The sequence below is a fragment of the Sciurus carolinensis genome, chromosome 4 (genome assembly GCF_902686445.1).
Source record: "Sciurus carolinensis chromosome 4, mSciCar1.2, whole genome shotgun sequence".
NCBI classification, from domain to species: domain Eukaryota; kingdom Metazoa; phylum Chordata; class Mammalia; order Rodentia; family Sciuridae; genus Sciurus; species Sciurus carolinensis.
The window spans coordinates 121,122,123-121,131,785 of NC_062216.1; positions in this window are offsets into that span (position 1 = coordinate 121,122,123).

Sequence of the window (9,663 nt, forward strand, 5' to 3'; positions counted from 1 at the left end):
CATTGCTGCTCAATTCACCATAGCCAGTTTGTGGAACCAACCTAGATGTCCTTCAATTGATGAATGGATAAAGAAACTGTGGCATATATATACAATGGAATATTACTCCACCATAAAGAATAATAGAATTATGGCATTTACAGGCAAATGGATGAAATTGGAGAATATCATGCTAAGTGAGATAAGCCAGTCTCAAAAAACCAAAGGACGAATGATCTCGCTGATAAGCGGATGATGACATATAATGGAGTTTGGGAGGGGTTCGCGTTAGGGTTAAGGTTAGGTTTAGGGTTAGGGTTAAGGTGGGGGGCAAGAATGGAGGAAGGAAGGACTGTATAGAGGGAAAATAGGGGTGGGAGAGGTGGGGGGGAAGAAAAAATAACAGAATGAATCAAACAACATTACCCTATGTAAATTTATGATCACACAAATGGTATGCCTTTACTCCATGTACAAACAGAGAAACAACATGTATCCCATTTGTTTACAATAAAAAAAAAAAAAAAAAAAAGCTACAGGGACAAACCCACATAAACACAGTTAGCTCATAGTAGACAAATGTGCCAAAAACATTCACTGGAGAAAAGATAACCTATTCAACAAATAGTGCTGGGAATATTGGAAATCCTTATGTAACAAAATGAAATTAAACCCCTATCTCTTACCATGCATGAAACTAAATTCAAAGAGGATCAAAGACTTAGGCACTAGAATAGAGACCCTGCACCTCATAGAAGAAAAAGTAGAACCAAACGTTCACCCTGTTGACTTAGGGACTGACTTCCTTAACAATATTTCAAAAGAACAAAAGTGAAATCAAGAATCAAAAACTGGAATGAATCCAATCTAAAAAGCCTCTTAGAAAAGGAAACAATCAAGAACACGAAGAGACAGAACCTACAATATTGGAGAAAATCTTTACCACATGCACCTCAGATAGAGCATTAATCTCCAAGATTTATAAAGAACTAAAAAAGAAAAAAGAAAAAAACTTAACACCATAAAAACAAATAACCTAAATGGTCTAAGAAATTGAACAGAAAATTCACAGAAGAAATACAATCAATCAACAAATATATGAAAAGACTGTTCAACCTCTCTAGCAATTTGAGGAATGCAATTCAAAACTACTCTAAGATTTCATCTCACTCCAGTCAGAATGGCAGTTATCAAGAATACAAGCAACAATACAATAAATGTTGGCGAGGATGTGGGGAAAAAGGTACACTCATTCATACATTGCTGGTGGGATGGCAAATTGGTGTGACCACTATGGAAAGTGGTACAGAGATTCCTCAGAAAACTTGGAATAAAACCAACATAAATTGTACTTTTACCCTGACTAAGGTGTAACAAATAAATGTAGAAAAGTGCACTTATTGGTATTGTATGCCTCTTTAGGTCATAACTGGTAAGGCATGCCACCTTTAAATCCTTCAATTGTCTTATGCCTCCATATCTTAGCACCCAACTCTCCACCTCTGATTTTATCTGTTCATTTTTAAATTTATTTATTTATTTAATTAATCAATTAATTTATTTTTACAGTGCCTTGGTTTTAATTCAATGCTTCACCCATGCTAGGCAAGGTCTCTCCCAAGGAACTACACATGTAGCACATCTGATTTTACAACAAACATAATCATTAATCTTCACATGGTCATTTCTAGGACTATAAGACTGACATACAATCAGATATGCCAGCTATACCCCTCACGTCAGGGATCAGTACACTTAAGCACCATTAACATCTCTGGATAATTAAGAGAATGTTAATCATTAAAGAATACAATGAAGAAAGTCCAAACTCAAAGCAAAATAAAACCTCTTAAAACTCCCTAGCTTGGGTTAATATTAGCCTCAAATTTTCGATTATTATTTAGAAAATTAATTTGACTCATGTTTTAATTGTAATTTTAATTTGGTGCTTTTACCTATCATAGACTACCATAATATTGCAGCTTTGGAACTCTAGTAGTTCTAATCACATCAACCTCTATGGAAGATACTAATACATCAAGTCGTCTTCTACTCTCCATGAATTTAAAATGCTGAATTAAATCACAGATGATTCCTTATTTGGAAGGAGTTAATATTTTTTGTACATTCACAAATTGTATATGTACAATGAAGATATCAATTTGCAGAAAATATTTTGTGCCACTTAAATACATAATAGAGAAAGAATCTGCAAGTGAAAATATTATAAAATCTGAGTTTATTTAGTGATTAGAAGATTCTATTGGTCAGATAGTTCAAATTAGACATTGCCCAGAAAATCTGATGTGTGGACAAACTGTGTCATAATGTAGTGTAAGAACTATTATTTGCTTATTGGTCCTTTTATTTTATTGTTTCTTTTATTTGTTTTACAACTTAGTGTATCATATTATTCTTTATTCCTGCTTTTATACTTGACAGAATTTTATTTTTTAATATTTTTAGTTGCAGATTGACACAATACCTTTATTTTATTTATTTAATTTTTTGTGGTGCTGAGGATTGAACCCAGTGCCTCAGAGATGCTAGGCACTCTACCACTGAGCCACAACCCCTTTTATTTAAAAGTTTTATCTTATTTGTTTTCGAACAATTAATTTTATATTGCATATCTGATGTTTACAATATGATGTTACAGGACACACATAGACTATGAAATGGTTACCATAGAGAAGTAGAGTAGCACACTTATCACCCATAGTTACTTTTTTTGTACAAGAACAACTGGTTTACTTAACAAAAATCCCAACTATGATACAATTTTCAAAATAGCTAAACACATTCACAGAATAATTTGATATTAATTCATTTTCTAGCCAAGACTATACCAAAAAGAATAGTGAAAAATTTTAACAAATTTGGTTCTGATACAAATTTGTCAAATCGTTGGATCATGTAACACAATGGGCATCCAGAACAGAAAATTAGAATATTAAAAAATAAAATAAGAAATGAGTTCCTGGGACTCTTCAGCAATTCAAGACACTGATCAGTGGTTAGATGTTAAATTACTCTAAGCTCTACTATATTAGCCTCATTTTTGCACACATTTATTTGGACTAATTACATTAATTTTCTAACTTCAAATGCCAAATAACTGTACACATTGAAACATGACATAAATTATGCTCTATTAATTTTTCCAACTTAGCATTTGTGTAGTATGTTGATATTCCCATCTCCTTATATAAAAACATGAGGGTGAACAGACATCTCAAAACAGTTTTAGAACTAGAAAGATTTAATAACTAAAACCATGTGATATCACAAAATTTTTACATGGTCCAAAGTTCTAAAAAAAGACAAAAATTGCAATAAAATGAACCTTAATCTCACTGATGAAGGAATGGATTATTCTACTTTTTTGTGGGCTATTGCAAGAACACAATGCAACACATTAAATTACATACCCACATTAATAATTAAATGTAAACTATCCCATAATTAATTTAGTCTTTACCAAAAACATGTATTTAGAAGCAAAGTGGAGAATTTTAAATTATAAACACATGATACCATTTATCCTAAAAATTTCTCTAAACATAATGATAAAATTTCAATCCAAAATTTCTTAATATTTATGTTTACTTAGATTGAGAAAATTTTTCAGAACATCTGTGCAAAAGAAGTTATAAATTTAAAAAGTGACCTTATCATATAATGTGTTTTCAAAACAAACAAGTTTAAAAAGAAAAGCTAAAGAAAAGCATGATAGGTGAAAATCCCTTTGCATATAAAGTGATCATAAAACAGTTTTTATTTTTATTTATTTTGTAATTTTAAAAATTTTGAGTTTACATTTATTTTAATGGATACATAAAAACAAAGTTTTTAGATATTAATAAGACACCATGGGATGTTTTGATATGGGTATATATCATGCAGTGTTTATATCACATTAAGCAAATATATCTCCTTAGATATTTATTATGTCTATATGGGAGGAAACATTCAAAATCCTTTCCTCTAGCTTTTGGAAATGTTCAGTTCATTACTGTTGTCTGTAGTCAACTTACAGTTCAATAGCACAGCAAAACTTCATGCTCCTACCTCTTACTTAGCCCCATTGATCAACTTACCCCATTCCTCCCCCAGACTCTTCCCCCAGCTGCTGATAGCCACCATTGCATTCTCAACTTCTTTGAGCTCAACATTTCCGTATTCCACATGAGTGCAATTATATGGCACCTGTCTTTCTGTGCCTGGCTGACTTACTTCACTTAAGGGTCTTCATTCTAGTTATGTTGTTGCAAATGATGGAATTTTGATCTTTCTATAGGTTAAAAGTATTCCATTGTATATGTATATCACATTTTCTTTATTTATTCCTTGGTCAGTGGACACTTAGGTTATTTCCATTTCTTGGCTATTGTGAATATGCTGAAAAAAACATGAATGCCAGATATCTCTTTATAATACTGATTTCATTCTCTTTGGGTATATACCCAGTAGTTCTATTTTTAATTTTTTAGAGTATCTCCATACTGTTTTCCCAAGTGGTTGTACTAATGTACATGTCCACTGAGAGTGTGCAAAGATTCCCTTTTCTCTATACCCTCATCAACACTTCTTCTCTTTGCTCTTTTTGATGTAGGCTTTCTTACAGAGATGAGATGATATATAATTCTGGTTTTCATTTGCTTTTTCCTGATCATCAGTGATGTTGAGCACTTTTTTCATATCCTTATTGACCATTTGTATGTCTTCTTTTGAAAAATGTCGATTTAGGACTGTTTTTCTTTTGAGTATGCTATTGTAGATGACAATTTATTTGTGATTGTCTTATGTTTTCAGAAGTTTTTGGGATAAATATCTATTATTTTTAAATATACTAATATTTCAATTTTAAATAGTGTTACCATTTATATAAGGTGGTTTCTTATTTAAATTTTGTTGTAAACATAAAAAAAGTGAGTGAGTGACAGACAAGTAGGGTGTCTCCTGCTATGTGTTTTATTAATTTTGTTTTATTTGTTTCCACAGGAAATAATCATTTAAAAACAAAATTCTTAGTTTTGCCATACTGTGTCCTTCTATTTAGTGAAAAACATTGAATTATCCATCTAAATGAAAATATTCTTATGTATTCTTAATAATATTCCATAGGGCATATATTTCTTTTTTAAAAAATTCAAAGCCTTCTATCAGTTCTACAGAAATTGTTCATATGCTACATTTAAACATCAATTCATATAACACTGAAAATCATTGATTGCTTTTTCTGTCAAACAATCACACAATAGAATCCAAGTCAATCTTATAATCAAATAATATATTTCCATTAAAACAATGATTTTGAGGTTTGATTTACTTATACCAATAATTTTGATATTGCAGTAAAACCCTTTAAAAGAATCTAGGTTCCAAGTCTGTCTTATCATGTATTTACCTTGCTTTATTTATTCTGTACTCCAGAGTGTTTCTGCTGACCTCTTGATACTAGGCCTTTGAATTATTTTGACTAATTGTGAGGGATATGCTCAAGTACTGAGGGGGATTGTAGAAAATTCTCCTGACCAGATGCTTCATACACATAATTAATCAAGCTGCAGCTGACATTGATCCAAAAGCATACGCCAGCAGAGATGAAGTCATTAACAGATCAAGTGTCATCTTAGATGTTAGAATTTTTACTTTCATAGGAGACTCCAAGGTAATCGCCATGTGCAGAAACTCAGAACAAAATGCCTTATGCATGACAATGGGCTTGTTATTTGCATAGGACTTGATGAAATCTATACTGACAGACTTGACAGATCTTAGGGATCAAGTGCACCTGTGAAAGGTACAAGGTTAACATAACAGCTGAGTTGAGAAAACACATCTGACAAATGGGAGAACAGAGTACAGAACTGATTATTATCTTGCAGAAGACCACAGTTGAGACAATATCCTGGAGAAATAGTTTAATTTTTCTAGAAAGAGATTTTCAGGCATTTTAATTCAAACATTTTTTTTCCATTATGTGCCAACTTAAAAGTCAATATTAACCATTTTTGGTATTTTGTTTTAGTTCGGATTTTTGAAGAAAAAAAAATCAAAAGGATCCAAACTTCAGTAAAATAAAGTCCAGAAAGCAATGATGGTTTGAAAATGAAAACATTCTTTTCAAATCAATGCCATAACATATAATTGTGCTTACTTCAGAAAAAGTTAAATGGCATGGCCTAGTGGAACAAAGTGGCAATATATTGTGAAGTGTCCTTGGATCTGTGTGGGTAAAGTTAATAGCCACCCCTCCTCAATTTTATATAATGTAGGATGATAATTTTGTTTAGAAAATAATAGGCAGTGGACAAATAGAGAGAGAAATAATTTCCACTTCAGTAACCTGCAGAGGAACCATGCAGCTAAACTTCACAGCAGAAAACTCAGGCTTGAAGAACTGATATTCAAAAGTGCAGTAATGGGATGTTTAAATATGTTAGCCCTGCATCGTCCCTTCATATTCTTTATAAGCACTGCATAATGTTTGGTCTCCTGTGGGTCTGCCCAAGACAGTGGCTTTCATTGGGACAGGTCATAAATACTGTCCTGCTGCTCTATGCTTTACCGGGGTTGAGGGTAATTGTGTGAAGCTTAAAAATATATTGGTAGCATGACCCCAAGCCCCTATGAGCTCAACATGAAAAGAAAGTCATGAACATAGAAAGTTTCCATTTTATTCGAGGGTCACAAAGGACAAAAAAGAACAACACAAAACCCCTTGGCATTGAACATGATCTAAAAACTATTTTACAGAACTGGATGTGACTACAAGGAAGGAAAAAAATTATCTTTCTGCTTCTTCTGAGCAGTTGATTATCAGATATGAAAAAAAATCCTTTTTTCATTTACTTCAAAATATCAAAATGAAAACGCAGGCAGGCATTAATCAAGTGGGTTCAGATGCTCTTGTTTCCCCAAGTGTCTCAATCATATTATCATTATTTTCAAATGGAAGTTAAGTTGTGCTGGCATCACAAGAAAAATTGCTTCCAAGGAGAAAAAATAAATAGGAATAGGAAAAAAGCAGTCTGACTTCTTCCTGAAGAGAACATGTCAACTGGGTGACTATAATCAAGTGCCCACCTTTTCCCAGCTGATAGTCTGTGAGTACAAGGCTCAGAGTCTCCCCTTTATGCAAGTACAACCTCCGCGTTACTAAATGCCAGGTGCCAACAGTTGAATCGCAGAAGTGGTTAAATTTTGAACTTTGCTAAGTAGTTAGGATTAAACTTCCTAAAAGCATACTATGCTGTTAGGAGGGGAAAAAAGAATGATCACATCTCAAAGCAAAGTTTAATTCTAAAGCAGTATTTACCGATATCTTTTCATTCAGAGCAATGGTCCATCCTTGTGAAATTCATTACATGTGTTAAGACATCATTGATTAACCCTCCAGGGAATCCATAAATGCTCAAAAAGGAAACAAAAGTTGGGATAAGGATCAAGTCAACACATAATATTGAGCCATTTAACAAAATAGAGACAAAAGTGATTTATAAATTAAAAAATCCTCAAATTGTGAGACTTCATTTTATGTATATGTATATATATATTACTTTTTACATATTATACATATGTAAGTGTAATTTTTGCTGATAACTAATATGATGAATGCTCTATTGTGCTAAACCCCTAGAAGGTTGATTTTTATGATGAATAATTTTATTACAGCACTGTGTTTCAGAATTTCCTGTCAATAGGAAAACCTATTAATGATTTTTGAGAGAATTTGCTGATGGTTTAAAACAACAACAAAAAAAAGGCAAGAAATTCCATAGTCTACTATAGAAAAGAGAATATAAGCCAGAAAGAACTTTTAAAACTATGAATAAAATGATATGACTTGCAAACCAGCCATGAACTGGGGCAGAAACAGAGATAGTGAAAGAAAGCAGATTTTATATCTTCAGAGAATGATGATGGTATGATATTCTAAAGCTCAAGTCTAAGATTATTTTACAGATTGGTACTCTCTAACTTAGCCTTAGTAAGCATTGCTTTAAGTATAAGAATATTGAATACAAATGACTAATAAATTTCCTAAGTTGAAACCGAAAGCATTATGTGATCTAAAGGCTCAAAATGTAAGTCAGTCATCTCAAAATTCTGAATGAATATAAAGATGTATATTCTGTTAGCAATTGAATTTAAGTTTTCCTTAACACTAGTTACTTCTTCAGTGGTATGTACTGATGTTTATTCATGTGCCTGGCATATGAAGTTAATGAGATTGTGATCTAGTTGAAGAAATTTGAAAATCTGAGAGGGTACTATTACACTAATTTTTGGAATACCAATTTTTTTTTTTTTTTTGGGTGACAGGTATTGAACTCAGGGGTTCTTAACTACTAAGCTATATCCATAGCCCTTTTTTGTTTTTTATTTTGAGAGAGAGTCTTGCTAAGTTGCTTAGGGCCTTGCTTAGTTTGAAATACCAAACTTGTTATCATTTTTTACTGGTCCATGTTCTAGTAATGATTTATTTAAATAATTGGCAGTACAACCATCAACTTGTATAAGGACATGGCAAATTGTTGAATCATAATTTAAAGTGGGCTTTTAGTTTTTCACATAATACTGTGTAATAATCATGTTGGCTAAGAACCAAGACTGGGTTAGACTTTCAGGATCATATCTCAGCTCCATCATGTATTAGCAAGTTTCTACACTGTTTGTAATAATCTCTTCATCTGTTAATAGGAACAATAATGATAACAACACCTTGGCATAGTTATGGGAATCAGATGAGTCACACAGGTTCAGAATATGCCTGGCATTCAGTAAGTGCACAATATTAATAATTATTAACCTCTAATTGATGTTGCAATAAAACCAGCTTTCCATGGTCAAATAAGTAATGGCATAATTATTAATTTGGTGTCTTAGAACTTTTACCAGTTTAAGAATACGTATTTATCTATTGCTAAAAAGTAAAAATACATATGAATTCTATGATTACATAAATTTAAAACCCCTTGGTAGGTAAAATTTTGCCCTGACTTCACACTTTCTAAGAGAAAATTGCACAATCTTTTCTCCAACAAAATCCCATCTAACTGGGTGCAGTGGCATATGCCTTTAATCCCAGCGACTCCAGAAGTTGAGGCAGGAAGATCACAAGTTCAAAGCCAACCTCGGCAAAAGCAAGGCACTAAGAAACTCAATGAGACCCTGTCTCTAAAGAAAATACAAAATAGGGCTGGGGATGTGGCCTAGTGGTGGAGCACCACTGAGTTCAACTCCCAGTACTGCCCCCCACAAAAAAAATCCCATTTAACATACACATCAAGATGTTCTCTGTTAACTTCATGTGTTTTAGTTTTGTAAATATTAAAAAGGAAAGAAAACCAGGTCCACTATTCTGCTTTTTTTCAAAAATCTTTAGGAAAGTACTACTTTTAATAGTATATGATTTCATGTTTTACACTTAATAGTTATTTTTTTTCCCTTGAGTTTGATTTCCCTAGATAAATAATCATTTGGTTGACTTAGCTACATATCATTTAGATTTGAGTAAGAAGAATATGCTAGGGAAAAAGAGGAGCTTTCCTCAAATATGCTTCTTTAAAGGCAATAAAATCCTGATTTCAGGGTTAAATATTTTTAATATTTTAATATTTTACCCAAAATAAGGTATTAGATGTTTCCCTCAGAGCAGCAATACTAATAGAGCCA